Source organism: Coenobita brevimanus, chromosome 39 (genome assembly GCF_032717465.1).
Source record: "Coenobita brevimanus isolate Jiangsu-jjx chromosome 39, ASM3271746v2, whole genome shotgun sequence".
Taxonomy (NCBI): Eukaryota; Metazoa; Arthropoda; class Malacostraca; order Decapoda; family Coenobitidae; genus Coenobita; species Coenobita brevimanus.
The window spans coordinates 472,464-494,446 of NC_136992.1; the positions used below are offsets into that span (position 1 = coordinate 472,464).

Here is a 21,983-nt window from a genome sequence, read left to right on the forward strand (position 1 = left end):
CTCTACTTTCCCTAACACCTTTTCCTAAGCGACTTATTCTGCTAATTACACTTTACTGTCCATCTCCGTATTACATAAATCATTTTAATATCGCCATATTCGGCATAAATAACGTGCAAAAGGATATTCACCACCCACATCCAAAAATAAATCGCTAAGGAAGAGGTCTTAGGAAGCCCTCTTAATTGAAGGGAATAAGGGCACTTGACCTATGACACACCTGCGCCTTAACATACATACATACATACACAAATACATACATATATACAAACATACACAGATACACACATACATTACATACATACATACATACACAAATACATACATATATACATACATACATACACAAACAATTACGTACATATATTACATACATACATACATACACAAATACATACATACATATATACACAGATACATACATACATATGTACACAAAAATTACATACACACATACAGTACACACATAGGAACAACTTCATAACAATACCTATGCTTTCGACAAACCTAAATTCCGTCCAGTCAGACAGATAGATAGATAGATACAGATAGACCAGATAGATAGATGTCCAGATAGTCGAGGCCACTTCTATAATAAGCGGCGCCAAGCAAAGACAATCTGTAAATAGATAGATAGATAGACAGATAGATAGATAGATAGACAGATAGACAGATAGGACAGAAATACCAGTGCCAGTGTTTGTAAGTCTTCGTTTGTCGAGGTCATTCTTACAGGAAGTGGCGTCAGGCAAGATACACACACACACACACACACACACACACACACACACACACACACACACACACACACAGAAGGGGGGGTAGGAAGGCAAGGGGTGTGAGTGACCTTGACTGTGGTAAAGGTGAGGATCTGACGCAACTAACCACACGCCACACCACACCACACCACACCACACCTAACCACACCACACCACACCACATCACCAGCCTATGACCTTACACCCCTCATGTACTGTTACCTGCCTGGGTTAGCTTAGGTCGAGCTGGGCCAGGTTAAGTTAGGTCAGGCAGTGGTGTGTGAGGTTAGGGTAGGTCAGCTGGGTCAAGGCAGGCTAGGTAGTCGTGTGTGGGGTCAGGTTAGGTTAGGCTAGGTTAAGGTAGGTTAAGATAGATTCGGTTAGGTTAGGTTGGGCTGGGTAAAGTAGTAGTGCGTAAAGTTACATTAGGTTTGGCAGGACTGGGTTGAATTTGGTTTGAGATGGGTTCACTGGTTGGTTAAATTGGCTTGGCTTGGCTGACTGTGCTGTGTTAGGTTAGGATGGGCTAGGTGGTAATGGGAGCATTCCTGACCACCACATCTAGCCATGACCTATACCACAATGGCTTCCTATATTACACCCCACCACCACCATCACCACCACCACCACCTCCCGCTATTCCTGTCATCACCACCACCACCACCACATAGCCTAAAATAGTCAATCATCACACTTATCAACACCACAACACGCTACATTGTGAGAGCCATGAATGCTGGTCTTCCTATATCCTCTTATTTAATCGGTTCTTCCTCTTCATCATCACACCAACTCCACCTCCCACCAAAAAGAAAGCGCTACATAGGATCCGGAAACAACGAAGACAAAACTAATAACCAGAACGAATAAGTAAACAGAAAAATGGAGAAAAAAGAAACAAAGGCCTACCATCTCCAAAGTTTTCTTCTTGCTATGAAGGAAGAACGAAGGAAAGTCAATATTAATCTACTCCTATCTATCCATAACCAGACGCCTTAATCCCGTAAGGGGTAGCCACAAATAAAAAGCCTCCACTGTCACCCTGTCCTCTGCCATCTCGCTGCCCTACCCCCAACTTACAACCCGATCTCTCATACACATCTCTCCTCCATCCCTCCATCTCATCCTCGGCCTCCCCCTCCCTCCACCTCACTTACATACTCTTCTAGTTAGTCTCTCACTCATCCTATCAGCATCCCATCTCTCATACACCTGTCAATTCCATCCCTCCATCTCATCCTCGGCCTCCCCCTCCCTCCACCTCACCCACATACACTCTTCGGCGCAGTGTTACCTGTATCTATCCTCCATAAGCTATTCATTTCCTACACCCACCGCCACACCCACGCCCACACCAGCAGACTGCGCCCATAATAAATAAGATACCAATTAGATCCATGAAAGATTAACTACAGTACCAGTTAACTCACGCACTGTAGACGGTAAAGAGGCGAGTGTGTGTGTGTGTGTGTGTGTGTGTGTGTGTGTGTGTGTGTGTGTGTGTGTGTGTGTGTGTGTGTGTGCTGAGACAGAGCCTGAGATGGTTAATAAATCGGATACTGGAATCTGCGAGAGAGAGGACAGCTGTTAACACTATAGGCCTGAATCTATTAGCCACCTCTCTCTCTCTCTCTCTCTCTCTCTCTCTCTCTCTCTCTCTCTCTCTCTCTCTCTCTCTCTCTCTCTCACTTTAATCCCTCCTGTATATCAGAAGGGCTGACATTCTTTTGTGTGTGTCTGAGCTAATCTCTCTCTCTCTCTCTCTCTCTCTCTCTCTCTCTCTCTCTCACACACACACACACACACACACACACACACACACACGTTTCCGTTTTTCCTCGTTTTTTCTTCACATTTACTGTCTTTCGTTTCTCCTTACTCCTCAGATTTCTACTCTCCCTGTCAGTCTCTTTTTTTTCCTCTTAAATCACCAGTAATTCCTTCTTCTTTACTTCTTCCAACTCTTATTTAATCAATTTATTTATATAATTTATCTGTGTCCCCATTTCAATCATGTGTTTTTATTTTTTGCATTCCTCTAAAATTCATTCATTCATTCATTGCCAGACGCCATGTATCCCAAACGGGGTGGCCAAGGGCTTAATTGTTTTTACAGGGAGGGGCAAAATGCTTTCCTTTTTTCACTTCCTCATTTGTGCCTTCTATCTATCAACCTATCTATCTATCTATCTGTCTGTCTGTCTATCTATCTATCTACTTCCTTTCCTCCTTCATTTGTTTTCGTATTTTTACAAACCTCCTTCCAGTTCAATTGTTTCTGTTCTTATTTCCTTTCTTTGTCTTCTTCCCTTTCTTCGTCTTGCTCTTGTTTTTGTGTCAACCGTTCCCTCCCTCGTGTGTGTGTGTGTGTGTGTGTGTGTGTGTGTGTGTGTGTGTGTGTGTGTGTGTGTGTGCGCTAGTCTCTCTCTCTCTCTCTCTCTCTCGCTTTAATCATGCTTCCATTTCAGTTGGGCTGACATTCTATTGTGTGTGTGTGTCTGAATTAATCACACACACACACACACACACACACACACACACACACACACACACACACACATAATCTCTCATGCAATCAGGTAAAAAGACCATCAGAATCAAACTCTCTCTCTCTCTCTCTCTCTCTCTCTCTGGCCTGCATTGCCTCCTGGCGCTCAATAGTCAAACCACCAATGACGTCACGGGTAAACTGACCAATGAGACGTTAGCAGGTTGATGACGTAATGATAAACTGACCAATGGGACGCTGGCTGGCTGATGACGTAATGAAAACTAACCAATGGGGCGACAGATTGATGACGTCACGAGTAAACAAACCAATGGGGCGAAAGATTGATGACGTCACGAGTAAACAAACCAATGGGGCGACAGATTGATGACGTCACGAGTAAACAAACCAATGGGGCGACAGATTGATGACGTCACGAGTAAACAAACCAATGAGACGACAAATTAATGACGTCACGAGTACACTGACCAATGGGAGGAAGGCATCAGATGACGTAACAACAAACGGACCAATGGGAGGCCGCCTGGTTGATGACGTAATAGTGACTTCCCGACCTTGGCCATTTTAGCGCTTAAAAAAAATCTTCCTGTTTGTTTCATCTGTAATTTCGTCACCTGAAGCCCAATTCCGCGTCAATTGAACCTTTTTCATTTTTTTCGATTTTTTATACCATTATTTTCCTATATCTGTAAGTGTTTGTATTTATTTATTTTTTTGAGACGTGTAATATATATATATTTTTTTAATCGCTGTATTTTTCTAAGTCGATTTTAAATTCCATTATTGGTATTTACAGATGATATTATTCGGCTCAGGAAGGAGGTATAAATTGGGGGGAGGGCAACTCAATGGCTGGGAACAGGGCGACGTGGGGGCGATTTGTTTGTGGCCACCCCTTACGGGATTAAGGCGTCCGACTATAGATAGACTGATTAAGTAACCCCTGTTAAAATAAATCGCCTGGAAGTAGCACCACGGCACTAAAAACAAGTCCTCGGGGTGAAGGGATTAATGCGTAATTCATGGCGGATTTCAAAGGATTCTCATTAACTTCCCTGGGAATTTTCTGATTTATAAAAACACATTATTAGGTTGAAAAATAAAGGAAGATTTTTTTTAATTCTTCATAACGGTGGAGAGAGAGAGAGAGAGAGAGAACCATTTCGACTAGAATTGAAGTTAGCCTTAGAAATACCAGGAAAATAGAGGTAAAGAAAACGGGATTTTAAGTTCAGACCTGTAATGTAACTCGTCCCCTCCTCCGCCTCTCTCTCTCTCTCTCTCTCATCATAATTCCCTCCCTTCAAAACACACACACACACACACACACACACACACACACACACACACACACACACATAGGAAGTGACCTTTGACTCCCAGAGGGGCTTATACGTCTTGCTGGCACCTCATCCACTTAGTTCCTGGTCAGGCGGGGTCTGTGGTGGTGGTGGTGGTGGTGGTGGTGTGGAAGCTTTGATTGTGGTGGCGGTGGTGGTAGTTTTGACGGTGGTGGTGGGTGCTTTGATTGTGGAGGTGGTGGTGGTAGTTTTAATTGTGGTGGTGGTGTGGAAGATTTGATTGTGGTGGTGGTGGTAGTGAATTGTGGTGGTAGTGGTGACTTTGATTGTGGTAGTGGTGGTTGGTAGATTTAACGGTGGTGGTAGCTTTGTGGTGGTGGTAGCTTTGTGGTGGTCGTGGTGGTAGTAGTTTTTGATGATGGTGGTGGTGGTGGTGGTGGTGAGTTCGACTGTGGTGGTGGTAGTAATTTTGGTGGTGGTGGTGGTGGTAGTTTTGATTGTGGTGGTGGTGGTGGCTTCGACTGTGGTGGTGGCAGTAACTCTGGTGGTGATAGTGGTGGTGGTAGCTCAGATTGTGGTGGTTCTAACTACCACTAATACCACCACCACCACAACCACCAACACCACAACTACAGTATATAAAAGATGACACACACAACATCAACAGTATAAACAGATGATAAGGTCCTCAGGCAATATACTGTACAGAAAGACAGTATAGAAGCTGCGTAAATTAGAGTTTCCAGACAGTGTAGAGGGAGGCAGCTAATTTCAAGACAGTATAAAAAGACCAGAGTTTATATACTGCAAAAGGTATGGTTCTCTGAGACAGTGTAAAGTGAGAGGTGACTAAATCGCAGTTACACATGTCTTAAGTACCATCTCTTTCGTCCCCCCTATACCCTGAGAGGAAGATGGTGATATTCAAGACAATTTCAGAGAGAGAGAGAGAGAGAGAGAGTAAATTAACTACAATTTCAGAGAGAGAGAGAGAGAGAGAGAGAGAGTAAATTAACTACAATTTCAGAGAGAGAGAGAGTAAATTAACTATCTTTCCATATGTCCGAAGAATTTTTACAACCCGCTAAATACAATGAAAACACAGGTCTTTCCTAGTGTGTGTTTCAGATGGTTTCGGTTTTTCCCCTATGTTTTCGTTCAAATTTGGGAAGATAACATTTCTCTCTCTCTCTCTCTCTCTCTCTCTCTCTCTCTCTCTCTCTCTCTCTCTCACTCTCTCAGTCGTCTGATTGGTCTGTGTGTAAACTGATTAAACAGGTCCAAGCTCACAAACACGCATGGACAGAAGCACACACACACACACACACACACACACACACACACACACACACACATTCTCTCTCTCTCTCTCTCTCTCTCTCTCTCTCTCTCTCTCTCTCTCTCTCACACACACACACACACTGGTTCGCTCCGGTGCAAAGAGGAGGTAAGGCAGACCAGTTTTTGCTTTGACATATCTCGCTGAGGTGCCTGGAAGGGAACTCCCCAGTACACTACTAAAATTCTGCTCTATACTCCCTTCACTTCAACTTGGCCTAAACCTACCCTGGCGCTCTTTAACTAGGCCTAAAACTGCTCTCTCTCTCTCTCTCTCTCTAAGTAGATCTAAAACTACTCTCTCTCTAACTAGGTCTAAAACTGCCATCTCTCTATTTCACTAGGCCTAAAACTGCCATCTCTTTAAGTAGGCCTAAAACTACTCTCTCTCTCTAACTAGGGCTAAAACTACCATCTCTATTTAACTAGGCCTAAAACTGCCATCTCTTTAAGTAGGCCTAAAACTGCCATCTCTTTCACTAGGCCTAAAACTGCCATCTCTCTTTCACTAGGCCTAAAACTACCATCTCTCTTTAACTAGGCCTAAAACTACCCTATGTCTCTTTTACTAGGCCTAAAATTACCCTCTCTCTTTAACTGGGCCTAAAACTGCTCTCTCTCTTTAACTGGCCTAAAACTGCCATCTCTCCCTCTAACTAGGCCTAAAACTGCCATCTCTCTCTTTCACTAGACCTAAAACTGCCATCTCTTTAACTAGGCCTAAAACTGCCATCTCTCTCTTTAACTAGGCCTAAAACTCCCATCCCTCTCTTTAATTTGGCCTAAAACTGTTCCTCTCTCTCTCTCTCTCTCTCTCTCTCTCTCTCTCTCTCTCTCAAATTTAGCCCAAAAATGCCATCTCGTTCTATAACTTGGCCTAAAACTCCCATCTCTCCAACGTGAATATTAAGCTGTAGCAAGAAATTAATAGTGCTAGTCACGAAGAAGTTCTGCAGGAAGAAAGGCCTAAAACTGCCACCTCTGTCTTGCAAGTTGAGTCGTAACAATAAATTAACACTAGAATATGATGCTAGTCACGAAGAAGTGCTATGGAAAAGATGAAAGGCCACAATCTCATTCTACCATTGCGCTACATAAAATAACCTTCAGAGGACGAAAATCTGGGCCAAGTTAATGTGAAAGAACTATAGCCTAAACCAGTCATGCTGGGGAAGGCAAGAGGCGGGACAAATAATCTATCTATCTATCTATCTATTGCCAGACGCCATAATCCCGTAAGGGGTGGTCATTTGACTTTGAGTTATTTGTTTTACGGGGAGGGGCACTAACCCTCCACCAACCCACTTGCTGACACGTAGGGAGCACGTATGTTCTGGTTATATGGTTACCACCCAGCGTTGTAAATGGTTTCTTGGCTTACATGAAACCATTTGGCTTGTCACTCGATGTAAAGCCGCCTGTAAGGGAAAGAAAAGCAATAAGAAGTGACAGGAAAGATGGGAGAAATAGGAAGAGAGGAGGGCGGGCACAGAAAAAGAATGGTAAAGGCTAAGGAAGAAGTAGGCAGCACTACATCAAGTGAGTGGATGATGGTCGCCACCACCTACCAATCAGTCATTTTAACCTAACCATACCCCAGCTAGTTAACAAGAAACCATCCACCTATGGCTTAAGGTAATGTTATTTATGAAAAGTGTGCCTAAGACGCATATGCAGATATAAGTGTTCCTGCAGGGGTATGCGAGCTGTCACTGAGTCGTGCTCTTTTCAGTATTATCATAAATACATCATAAATAAACAGTGAACTAGACATTGAGTAATTATGCACACACATGGAGCATGGACTGGCTGCATCACACGACCATCAGTAAATTGTACATGAACTCAGATGATTACCTGCTGGGAAACTGAAGGTGGTTGTGAAAGATCCGTAAACCCACATAATTCCACTGTAGGTAAATAGCTTAATGTAAAATTATTTCCCCTCACAACTCCTTGGTGGATATTGAATGTTTTTTTTTTATATTCTGCCAGACTGTTTCCTTCGTGTTACATAACTAGCTGCAAATAATAATAATAATAATAATAATAATAATAATAATACCAGGGTTCTATGAGACTAATGAGGTTTAAAAGTGTCTCTCCTCCTCGTCCTCCTCCTATTCTTCTCTCCCCTTCTTTCTCTTACTCCTCCTCCTCTTTCTTTCCCTCCTCCCCTCTCTCGCCACTCCTGCCTCTTCCTCTGCTTCCTTCCCTCCTCTTCCTCTTCTCCCTTACCCCCTCTTCGTCTTCCTTTCTCCCTCTTCTTCCTTTCACAGTTCCTATTCTCTCTCTCTCTCTCTCTCTCTCTCTCTCTCTCTCTCTCTCTCTCTCTCTCACTTTACACCCGCCCTAACCCTGCTTTACGGCTCCCTCCTACTGTTACTGCACGCAACATCTGCAACATACACAATATTCTGAGGACTTGTTTCTTTGTGTGTGTGTGTGTGTGTGTGTGTGTGTGTGTGTGTGTGTGTGTGTGTGAGAGAGAGAGAGAGAGAGAGAGAGAGAGAGAGAGAGAGAGAGAGAGAGAGAGAGAGAGGCAAATGGGAAAGTGTAGCAGAGAATGAAAGGAAATACAAAACGAAAAGAAACTATTTAGTGTTACTATTACAAGCAGACAACTCTCCACACACACACACACACACACACACACACACACACACACACACACACACACACACACACACACAAAACCACAGACAGCCTACACAGAAATATAACTCTCTCTCTCTCTCTCTCTCTCTCTCTCTCTCATGAACTCAAATCATTTCACGTAAATCTTCCATTATTAAAACATACATATAAAATCCCAGATCTCTCCCAGACTCAGTAAATCCGAGAGAGAAAATAAAGGGCAAATATGCATCTAATTATATTTCATTTATTTTATTTATGTATTTATTGGGTCTTATGGATAACTGAAGGGACGGAATTTATCTAAAAATAAATGAGGCCTTCGCGTGGTGGCACTGACATAATTGGGTAGCCTGGCTGGAGAAATATCCCTTTTAATTCTCTCCCTGTCCCCCGAAAGGATGATGGTGGATTAGCAAAAGCAGCGTCTCTCTCTCTCTCTCTCTCTCTCTCTCACACACACACACACACACACACACACACACACACACACACACACACACACGACATTATCATATTCATAAGCACATCAACGTCTACTTAACCCCCACACAATCATATACTGTACACACACACACACACACACACACACACACACACACACACACACACACACACACACTTCCCACGCCTCCTGCTGGTCACTGCACCGGAAATTGAAAGAGGGGAAAAAAAAGAACACGCATGTCCCCTCCTCTCCACTTCCCACCCTTCTCACTTTCTGTGCTGTGTGTGTGTGTGTGTGTGTGTGTGTGTGTGTGTGTGTGTGTGTGTGTGTGTGTGTGTGTGTGTGTGTGTGTAACTACATGCATAAGAATTGTATGTATGTATTCATGTCCGTGTGTGCGTGTATGATTACATGCATAAAATTCGCATATGTATTCGTGTGTGTGTGTGTGTGTGTGTGTGTGTGTGTGTGTGTGTGTGTGTGTGTGTGTGTGTTACTCTGATCTTCCCCCTCATCGCTATTTCGTTAAAACCGGGTCATGTAACGTGAAGCGTGCAGAAGGGGAGAAAAACAGAATGAGAGAGAGAGAGAGAGAGAGAGAGAGAGAGAGAGAGAGAGACGTTACCTCCATTGCATAACAGCCTCTGCAACAAACGCCTAAGTCGCACAAGAGAGAGTGACAAGGCTTGCAACCTTAGCCGGATATTTCCAGTCCTTCCTATACTCCGTCTACTTTCACTTGACCTGAAGCTGCTCTCTCTCCATCGTGAATACTGATGTGTAACAGGGGGTCAAAACTAGAATGATGCTAGTCACGAAGAAGTGCTATAAACGAGAATGATGCCGGTCACGAAGAAGTGCTATAAACGATACCGAACGGTAGCACTGCCCTTTTGCACCGAAGAACTGTAACTAGAGATGAACACTAAACTGATGATAGTCACGAAGAAGTGCTATGAAAACGATGTAAAGCCTTGGTACTCTTTCTAAGCTTCGGGAAATGAGCTGCAAAAGGACGAAAATTTTTGACAAGCTGAACGAAATAAAACTCAACCTAATCCAACCTGTTTGTACAATTATCAATCCACATTCGGTTCACTGCTGGATTGGGTCCTATTTTCGGAGAGTGGTGACTGAATTTAACCCTTCCTCATGCTGGAGAAGTATCAGTGTAATTAGGGAAGGAATGCCTGCTGGTAGAGTGTTGCGTGTGGAAATGGAAGCGTGGAAAGGTTATATGAGTACCAAAATCGTATAATCAGTAGAAGCGACTAGGTAAGAATTCTAAAGCACGTGAAAGGACATACTACCAAAAATATACCCACTTCTCCGGCAATTATGTGGGTCGAAATCTGGGCACACGCATCGCAAAACAAGTACGCTCACCACCTAGCCACCGTGGATCCAAGCCAACCCACCCCAGCCTCATCCAGTCTAATCTAACCTTACCTAGCTCAATCACAGGTAACCTAACGTAACCTACCTTTAATTAAGCTAGCCTGACCAATCAAACTCACCTTACTCCAACCTAATCTGACGTTTCTCAACCTCACCTACCCAGCCTGACCCTGTCTAACCTACCCCAACCAAACCTGACCTACCTGACTCAACCCCATTAACCTACCCTTCAACATAACCATTCCAAGCTGATCTATCGTAACCAAATCTAACCTCAGCCTAACTTGTCCAACCAGATTTATTCCAACTGACCTAATCTCCCTAATCTCGCCTTCTTCTTCCTAACTTACCCAGTCTCACGTATCCCAGCCTAATCTACGAGTAACAAACCTCAACGCTGTCATAACATTAGCCATTATTTTTATTGAAAGGATTAACTCTAAGGGGGAAAATCGCCCATTATCAACAACAACAACACACAGCTTTTGGGAAAAATATTAACAAGTCTTATGCTTATGAGGGAGGGTGGTTTGGAGTGGCAGAAGGGAGGAATTGATGGTACGATAACTATACTCCTTTCACCTTAACTTGGCCCAGCTTTTCGTCCTTTTGCAGCTTAGATCACGTAGCTCAGTGGCAGAAAAAGACAATACTGTGACTCTACATCCATTCCACTGCACCTCTTCGTGACTAGCACCGAATTCTACTGTTAATCTATACTTACAACTCAGCAATAAGGATGGAGGGGTGGTAATTCTAGGCCATGTTAGAGTGAAAGGTGTACAGGCTTGATGCTGCCCGTCTGACTCCAAGGATTACGTGTGTTGCAATGAATGATTAGTAGTTTGGTTGCATGCATACTTTGTATGCAACCTCCACCAATACAATTACAACTCTCTCTCTCTCTCTCTCTCTCTCTCTCTCTCTCTCTCTCTCACACACACACACACACACACACACACACACACACACACACACACAATTCCCCCACACACACACATTCTACCCCCCTCCCCCCACACACACACATTCCCCCCACACACACATTCTACCCCCTCACACACACACATTCTACCCCCCCACACACACACATTCTACCCGCTCACACACACACATTCCCCCCACACACACACATTCTACCCCCCCACACACACATTCTACCCCCCCACACACACACTCTACCCCCCCACACACACACACTCTACCCCCCCACACACACACCCTTTCCATCCCTGCACGCACCATGAATAACAACACAAACCACCAGCACAGCCAACAAAGGAATCAGGGACGCCAGTTCAGACCAGTTAGATTGTGTTTGGATATTCTGGTCCTTTAATCCCATGCTAGTCACGAAGAAGTGCTATGGATGTAGAGCCCTAATACTCTTTGTCTTTGTCCTCTGATTTGGCCTAGTTTTGATACTAGAAATATGATGCTAGTCACGAAGAAGTGCTATGGGAAGGATGGAGAGTCCTATAGTACTCTTTCTCTGTCCTCTTATTTTGGCCTAGTTTTGATACTGGAATGTGATGCTAGTCACGAAGAAGTGCTATGGGATGAATATAAAGCCCGAGTACTCTTTCTCTGTCCTCTAATTTGGCCTACTGCAGTTTTGATACTGGAAATATGATGCTAGTCACGAAGAAGTGCCATGGGAAGGATGCAGAGCCCTATTCCTGTCATTTTCTGTCGTTATGATTTGGCCTAAAGTTACCGAGCTGTTGCAAAGTTTTAAGACTGTAATATGATGCTGGTCACGAAGAAGTGCTCTGGGAAGGATGTAGAACCCTAATACTGTCTTTCTCTTTGTCCTCTGATTTGGTCTAAAATTTTGATACTGGAATATGATGCTAGTCACGAAGAAGTGCTCTGGGAAGGATGTAGAGCCCTGAAACTGTCACTGGCCTACGTAAAATAACTTGCAAGTGGACGAAAATCAGCGCAAAGATATAATAATAATAATAATAATAATAATAATAATAATAAATAATAATAATGACTACAAATACTAGTTGTAGTAGCAGCAGTAACAGTGGTAGTCGCAGGCCACCGGTAAGCACCTGGTTCTGTAGGGCCACCCTACAGGTACACTACAGTACAGATACCGTGTAGGGAAGGCAACGCCTCGCCAGGGTCGGATCTGTGTCCCTCCCACGGCGATCCGCAGATAAAAATGGAGGTTTGCCTCCCGGGTGGACGCCGCAGCTACTTGCCTCCACCTAGGGTGTGCAGCGCCTCCGTTTTGGCTCCTCATCAGCGCCACGTTTAAAGCAGGTGTTAGAAATGCCAACGCCTTCACTCCGTAGGGTTGCCCTTTGCCAAATGAAACAACCCGATAGTAGCACGAATCAAATCTTAGCTAGTTTTTATGTTTTTTTCTTCGAGTGAACAATCTTTCCGGGCGTCTGGCCTTAGGTTCCTTCTTCCTTGCATAAAAGAAAATACGTCTTGGTAGGCAACGAATTAATATACAGAAGAATATACAAATAAGAATATTACTTTAGTCACTCGTCCCCTTTCACAATGAAGCTGGAATGACGCTGTTTTAATGCCTTGATATCGATCCCAACGCACCACTTGGTCCATTTCGGGAGGGGCGAAGGCAGGAGGGAAAGGTTAGTAGGACAGGTAAAGGCGACTCCGCGGCTCTGTCGGTGCGGCACTGGCCTCACGTTCGGGGGGATGCTCTAGAATTGGCTTGAGCTCCAATAACCAGGAAAGTTGCCCACCACCACCTTGTATCTCTCTCTCTCTCTCTCTCTAGAATACGCTGCTAGTCACGAAGAAGTGCTATGGAAAGAATGTTGCGTCGTAGTTGCCCTTTCCTGCTACTTGAAATAATGTACGAAAAGACAAAACTATGGGCCAAATCAGAAGGAAAAATATATATATATGGTCATGTGAAAGAAACAGAATATTTCGTTGGCTGCCACTTTACCAATAAATTAAAAAACAAATAAATGACAACCAGAAGGCGCACACAGTCACACACACACACACACACACACACACACACACACACACACAGTTCCTTATGGGCTGTCTCTCTAACGCACCCACCAAGTTCCTTTAAAATCGGATAATTACTTTTCACACACACACACACACACACACACACACACACACACACACACACACACACACACACACACACACACACACCAGTCATCATCATCATCATCACAGGCCTAATGATAAAATTGTCCCTCAGGTGGTCATTATCCTCAGCTCAGTAAAATAACAGCGAGTCTTCATCTGCTCTTAAATTGGTCTGTTGTGAGTTTACGTCACTTGTATCGTAATTACCGTTCACTGGTATCGTAATTATAGTTCATGCGTATCGTAACTATCGTCCGCTGGGTCACCAATAGTCGCCAAATAAGCCTGTAGTAAACGGAGGAAAAACTTTGGTTCAAAGACGCTCCCTTGGCGTTTTATTACATACGCGATGCACGTAGCGAGGAGTGAGTGATGTGTTTTGTGTGTGTGTGTGTGTGTGTGTGTGTGTGTGTGTGTGTGTGTGTGTGTGTGTGTGTGTGTGTGTGTGTGTGTGTGTGTGTGTGTGTGTGTGTGTGTGTGTGTGTGTGTGTCTCTCTCTCTCTCTCTCTCTCTCTCTCTCTCTCTCTCTAAAATAATAATAATAATAATAATAATAAATAAATAAATTCTGATCTTAATAAATTCTAAGTAACTTTAATTTAACCATCCTATTAAGTTTTTTTCCCTATGTATTATTCACAAATTACACAACCATCTTACGGGACGCTGAGGAAATGACTCTCTCTCTCTCTCTCTCTCCCAAAAAAATAAATTCACATCTTACAAGACATTGAAGTAATGACTAAGCATCTTGGAACTCCTTTATGCCTTCCGTTGCCGATTATAGAGAGAAACAGGTTTAGACTGGCTACTCTCTCTCTCTCTCTCTCTCTCTCTCTCTCTCTCTCTCTCTCTCTCTCTCTCTCCTGTCATTTAAGATTTACGCTTGGCCTTCTAGCTTTGCTCTGTCTCGCGCGCTGTCTCTTCTTGTTATTCTCTCTCTCTCTCTCTCTCTCTCTCTCTCACACACACGCAATCAAGCAGGCATATCTCAAAGCATCAACTCTCTCTCTCTCTCTCTCTCTCTCTCTCTCTCTCTCTCTCTCTCTCTCTCTCTCTCTCTCTCTCAACGTAACTGTTCCAACATCCCGTTTTCCTCATTACCTTCGCCCCTCTTTTTTCACCCTCATTCCATTTTCTTTTCACTCCACCATTTTCCATCCGTACCTCTTCTTTCCATCAATTTATTTCCTTCCTTCAGACGATTTGCCTTAATTTTACAAACCCCTCTCACACTGAAGGGGTTAAGAAGGCTTCCTCTAAACCCCCCCTGTTCGGAAAGTCACTCCTAAGCTGAATAAAACCGTCTGGAAAGGGGGAACTTAAAGAAAAAGGTCCTGAGGTTGAAAGGGTTAGTGTGTGTGTGTGTGTGTGTGTGTGTGTGTGTGTGTGTGTGTGTGTGTGTGTGTGTGTGTGTGTGTGTGTGTGTGTGTGTGTGTGTGAGAGAGAGAGAGAGAGAGAGAGAGAGGGGGTAATCAGATAATAAAACAGAGGCATTACAACAATTGATAAGTACAACGTATCGGATGCTTATGTACACCTTATCCAACACACACACACACACACACACACACACACACACACACACACACACACACACACACACACACACACACACACACACACAAATCCTCCCCCCACAAACAAACACAACCCCTCCCCTCACACACACACACACACGTCTTGTAGGCATCAGTTCTTTAAATGTCAGGACGGAATCTTTACAAGTCCCTGATCACTCACCACACGGCACTGATTTATTGGGTTTGGGGAGCAGTGTGTATTTTATGGGGTTTTTGAGGGGGTTCCGTCACACCTCTTCCTTAGCGATTTATTCTGTCTACTGCGATGCATCTTGATACTCACACGTTATGTTATTATCCCCGCCAGACGAAGATGAACTGAGATATTGCATTCACCCGTGTTTGTCTGTGTATATCTTATAAAACTCACTTTGGGTTTCAACGTAATCAGGTGGATAGGTGGACAGTGGGTCAAGGAATTATTATTATTATTATTATTATTATTATTATTATTATTATTATCATTATTATTATTATTATTTTGAGATGAAACCGGATCCAGATGCAAGAATAAATAATACATTTTCTTAGCATCGGCTGAGGTATGCGTTCTCTGAGATTGTGTAACGGGGCAGAATGAGACCGTAGAATTAACTATGTGACTTCGTAAAAGTATTCGTCTGACAGGAAAGAGGAAATATGGAAGTCAAGCATAAATTTCACTCTCACTGACGGAGGTATGTGCTCTCTGTGTGCCTTTTACTTGATATAGGTTTAAGGTCAGTGAGTTTTGCTATCTGTATTGCATCAAAATCAACACTGTCTACATCAGTAACATACAACAGAATGATAAGGTGTGATATGCGAAATTGACAATGAGGAACACGTGTAACCAGGCTTGCCACACCACTAACAATACGGCCAGGGGTGATCGGGTGTGCTAGCTAACTCGGTCTTTTCCTTTGGCGTGTTGCCTGTTAGAGTGTTGCTTTGTCAAGGGATTTTATTCAGTTGCGGGGATATTTATGGAACTAGAGGAGTTAGATAGTTAGACAGGGGATTGGCGTTTGTTGGTGGTGCTAGCTATACTCCACTAAGTTTGGCACCATCAGCACCTCTTATTTATTACCTTGAGAACCATCACGGCAGTACAAAAAGGCATATCCAGTACAGAGGACCCTCATCGATGCTACAGGTGTTGAGGCCAGTACTGATATGGTGCCAGACTTAGTGACGTGGAGTATAATGTGTCTGGCTAATAGGTAAACACAGGCACTGGTGTCTGGGTTAAGCAGGCACTGTAGTCACTGAAATGGCACTAATTATGTACTGAGTGGGGGGAAAGAAGCCTAGTTTATATATATACAGGTGTGTCAGGACTTAATCTATTTCAGGTATTTCTACGGCTGAGGTTAAGTCGAAAATGGTTTATCAACAAGGGTTCTCAGCCGTGACGGAGCTAAAATTACTGACGCCATTAAGGTAGAGTGAGAGACTAACTAGGTGTGTGAGTGACCTGGAGGGGGGGAGGGAGAGGGAAACCGGGGATGAAATGGAGGGATGGAATAGAGAGGAAAATGAGAAAGGGGAGGTGTAAGCTGGGGGGAGGGGAACGAAATGGCAGAGGACTGGGTGACATGGAGGCGATTTGTCTGCGGCCACTCCTCACAGGATTAAGGCGTCTGGGTGTAGATAGATAAATAGACAGATAGATAGATAAAAACTCTCCCCTAAGCTGATTAAAGTCGTTTGGAAAGAATTTATGGTATTAAAAAAAGAAAAAAAAAAGGTAACCGGATGAGGAGGGTTATTAGTCCAGAGAATCCTCATTATCTCTGTAATTTTCACTGCCATGGTTGAGAGAGAGAGAGAGAGAGAGAGAGAGAGAGAGAGAGAGAAACTAAAAAAAAAAAGCCTCCATCATATTCTCCTGTTGAACAAAAATATCATTACTAGAATACGAGGCTAGTCACGAAGAAGTGCAACGGGAAGGCAGTACCATCATAATTCGTCCACTAAGCTAAGTTAAAATAATCTAAAATAATACAAGTCTGAGCCAAGTTAAAGGGAAAGGAATATATCTCTCAGGCTCGTATTGACACTCTCAGCTGAGTAAAATCGTCTGGCGTTGGCAGGGTATGAGATAAAGGACAGAGGGAGGGGGTGTTGGAAAGTAGTTTGATGGCGGATGACAGGGTAACGAGGAGGCGATTTGTTTGTGGTCACCCCTACATGACAGACAGACACACAGATACATAGACAGATACAGGTAGATAGATAGACAGCCAGGCAGAGAGGTATAAAGACAGATAGATAAATAGATAGATGGAGAGATAAAAGATAGAGAGGGGTATAGAGGAATGGAATCGCCAACCAACTGATACTCCATTCGACTTTTTTTCCAATAAAAGACCATAATAACCATGATGAAGATAAGGACTGGAAAGCAAGGTCCTGGGAAAAATTATTATTATTATTATTATTATTATTATTATTATTATTACTATTATTACTGTTACTACTACTACTACTACTACTACTATTACTACTACTATTGCTGCTGCTACTACTACTACTACTACTATAACTTCCGCTACAACTATTACTACTACTACGATTCACTAAAGGCAGTACATGACAGTCGCTCGTCCCTGAGAGGCACCACTGAGAGAAAAATGTGACAGCAAGATTGGTAACTATAGTCCTTTCACTCTAAGCTGGCCTTGATTTTCGTAGATCAATGGCAGAAAGACACTAGTACAGCTCTACGTCCTTTCCATGGCACTTCTTCGTGACTAGCATCATATTCTAGTGAACAGGGTATCGCCACACATTCATCAATTTTAGGCAAAGAAATATTTAGCCACAAGCACACTCCCTATACTCAATTCACTCTAACTTGGCTTGGCCTAAAATTGCCATCTCCCCAGTCTTGAGCTGTGGCAAGAGATTAACACTAGAATATGATGCCAGTCACGAAGAAGTGCTATGGAGGGGATGTAGAGCAGTAGCAGGGTCTTTTTTCAGCCAATGAGCTATGTGAAATAAGCTGCTGAGGAACGAAAATCAAGTTAGTGTATATACGATGCTAGTCACGAAGAAGTGCCATGCAAGACCTAGAGCTGTCGTAGTGCTCCTGTGTCACGGATCTACATGAAACAGGCCAGGAATGGAGGAGAACCTGGGCCAAGTTAAGGTGAAAGGAGTATAGCAATGTCTTCTGAGGCTGCATAAAGTACTCTAGGCAGAAACTCTCCCCTTGATACAGATCTTTTTACACATCTCGCTGTTCATTTTTTTCCTCGTAGTTTTTTCTCGTAGTTTTTCCCTTGTAACTTTGATTCTCTCATTTTTTTTTCCCTTGTAGTTCTTTTTTCCCACCATCTTCCAGAACTGTGGGGAATTATAACAGTAACTTCCTCTTAGTCTTTTTTTTTCCTTGTAGTTTTTTCCTCGTAGCTGTTTTTTCCCCGACAGCTTCCAGAATTGTTGGGAAATTATGACAGTAGCTGGATGTCACTTGATTTACCTTTCAGTCTACAGTAAACCTCAGCTGTACCCCCGCCCACCCCACTACAGGGCTCCCTTAACAGCGGGCATGGCGTTATTTTATTATATGTACAGTAATATGATTCACGACACGGAAATAACATCATCATTACTACTGGTGCTACTGCTAATGATAATAATAAGGAAGATGACTCAAGTGCCCACTATTTTAATGGGTGGGCATGATTAAAAAACACTAATAAAAGGATGATAATGGTGATGATACATTATTATTATTATTATTAACCATCATCTTAAATGCCTTCCACGTCAATGACATATGTTGGAATTAATACAATGTCAACAATAACACCACCACCAACAACAACAGTAATAATAATAATAATAATAATAATAATAATAATAATAATAATAATGTAAAAAATCAATGCAACACTACATTTTCCACAAATTACCCATCTATAATAGGTGTACCAGGAAGAAAACGACATTTCTTCCCAGGACGCACGACAGTGAAAGAAACGAGTCAAACGACAGTCCTTCCCATGCGTACGAAAGGGAAAGAAAGCTGTCACTTGCCCATTTGCCTTTCCCTTACCTTCAAATGCAACGGGCAGGGGGTAAAGGACCGCTGAGGGAGTGTGGCCGCTGATGCTCTTGCTAGTTCATGCGGTAACCTCCCACGGAACCAACACCACCGCTCCAAGTCACCCTCCTCCACTGACAACCGCGGAAAGACTCACACACGCACACAAACACACACTCTACCCGTTCTCATACATTCTCCACCATCTTAGCGCGGCATCGGGCTGGTTAAGATTCACACAATAACGGATTCGACGGTAAATTTTTCGAAAAGCCACGCACAGGGCGCCGGTGGCAACGGTTTTAACGGTCTTCTCCGCCGGTTATGGCCGTTATCCACTGCACTCGTAACCGGCTGAGGGAGAGTTAGGGGATGGTGAGGGAGAGTGAGGGATAGAGTGTGAGGGAGCGAGGAGCACAGTGGAGAGGAGCGGAGTGACGCAACCTCCCACCACCACTGCCAGATTCACACTGACTTCTCCTCATCCTCCATTCCTCCCCCTAGCTACGATGTCCTCCTCCTCCTCCTCCCTCGCGTTTTCTGCTTCCTCCCTTCCCTCCTCCTCCTCCTCCTTCGTCTTCCTTCGAGCCCTCCCATACCTCCTCCTCCTCCTCCTCCTCAAGTGTTATGCTTCGACTGTTAATTCGTTAATTCTACTTCCTTCCTACTCTATCAGTCTCTCTCTACCCCTTTCCCTCCTTCCATTCCATACTTCCTCCTCCTACAGCCCCCCCCCCTCCTCCTTCCAGTAATACTATTCCAGTCCCCCCCCCTCTCTCTCTCTCTCTCTCTCTCTCTCTCTCTCTCTCCCTCTAGTGTCCTTGTGTTCCTTACTTCGTCCCTGCCTCCCCCATCCCTCCTTCGTCCTTTCTCTTGCCCATTTACCTCTTTTATGCCCCCCCCTCTCTCTCTCTCTCTCTCTCTCTCTCTCTCTCTCTCTCTCACCACACCCTGCAAGATTTAACTAACATCACACTTTCAAGATTGCCAGCTGCTATCTCTCTCTCTCTCTCTCTCTCTCTCTCTCTCTCTCACACACACACACACACACACACACACACACACACACACACACACACACACATCTTCCATCATCACACCTAATGCCCTAAACACATCTATACTCCGTCCACTTTCACCAAGCGTAAATCTGCCATCTCTCCAACCTGACAGCTCCTGATGGGGCACTGGACAGAAGGCGGACAGACGCAGACAGACACAAACGACAGACAGACAGATTGATTGAATATAGACAGATACATATGCAGAGACAGACAGGCAGGCAGGCAGACAGACAGATACAAAGAGATAGGTAGATACAGACAGACAGACGGACAGATACAAAGAGATATAGATTAATAACCAGCATCACTTTCGATCAAGTTTCAGTCCTAACTATGATTGGAGAGTGCAAAGTAAATGATGATGATGATGATGATGATGATGATGATGATGATGATAATAATAATAATAATAATAATAATAATAATAATAATAATAATAAAAAATCACCACTTCCCATTCTGTCTGTCTGTCTCTCTCTCTCTCTCTCTCTCTCTCTCTCTCTCTCTCTCTCTCTCTCTCTCTCTCAAGTGGTTGACAGCATCGTCTTCACAACAAAAAGGTCATCATTCTCAGAGGAAGGAGGGAAGGAAGGAAGGAGGGAAGGAAGGAAGGAGGGAGGGAGGGAGAGAGGGTGTGAGGGGAGAGTGAGTGAATGAGTTGGTAGGAGTACATAAGAAAAAAGGAGTGAGTGAAAGAAGAAGAGTAGGGAGGCAGTGAAGGAAAAAAAGAAGGAAGGAAGGACGGAAGGAAGGAAGGGAGGGAGGGAGGAAGCGAGGGAGAGTGAGTACATAGGAATTAAGGAGTGACTGAATGAAGGAGTGTTGGGGAGGGGGAGTGAAGGAGTGAAGGAAGGAAGGGCGGCAGGAACGAGTGCTGGATGATAGTGTAGTGAAGCAGGCTGGTGTAAGAGGGATCGATACCAGGGCTTACCTCACCCACACCACCCTTCACACCAGGGAGCCCACACTGCAACGCTAAGGTACCAAGCATTTAATACCAGCGCAATAATACCACGTTCCTTCTAACTATACCACGCTTCTTCTAACAATACCACCTTCTAACTAACTACACCACTCTTCTAACCTGACTAGGAGTTGATATCAGAGAAGTTATTAGAGTACCTTCGTTCTAACACAAACGCGATCCCCAACTCCTTCCAGCTCAGTTGATGGCCAAGTGGAGTCACACTGGGGGGATGATTTGGCTCTAGTCCTTTCACCCTAACTTGGCCCAGAGTTTCGCCCTTTCGTTGCCTCGTTCATATCTCCAGCATTTCTTCGTGACTAGCATCGTTTCTTAGCATTCAAGATGGAGAGATGGCCATTTTTGATCAAGTTAAAATAGAAGGATCATAGTTTCAAGGGAGATTCATTTCACGTACCCACAAATAGGCCTTCTAAATCTGAGTTGTTCGGTTCCGTCAGATGAAAAAACGACTGGTAACCAAGGAGACTCATTCCTACCTCGTTAAAACAGCTTAGTGGATGAATTGTAAGCCTACCTTATACTGGTCAGGTATTAGGTATCAGGGAGGGGAGAGTACTAGGTGATACTGTAAGGTGTTAAAAACAGACGCGACACCAACACACTCTTCACCCACTCCCTCATCCACACCCATATCCAGATCACCCTTATCCACACCCATACCGCACCACCCTCACCCATTCCTTTAACTCACAGACCCCTCACCCATTCCTTCATCCATACCCATAATCACATCCACACCTACACCCATATTCACATCCACACACACACACACACACACCATCTCACCCAAACTCTCATCCATAGCATATCCACACTCACAT

At 43.8% G+C, this 21,983-nt stretch overlaps 1 protein-coding gene across 1 annotated transcript in view; it reads right to left on the bottom strand.

Moving 5' to 3' along the window:
- The window catches only part of LOC145396706 (uncharacterized), a 116,277-nt gene extending 96,728 nt beyond the window's left edge, over positions 1–19,549 (bottom strand). Inside the window, exon 1 of the mRNA XM_080269992.1 lies at positions 19,123–19,549. The gene's annotated coding sequence lies outside the window, so the exon portion shown is untranslated. The remainder of the gene's footprint in view (positions 1–19,122) is intronic.
- Positions 19,550–21,983: the final 2,434 nt, after the last annotated feature.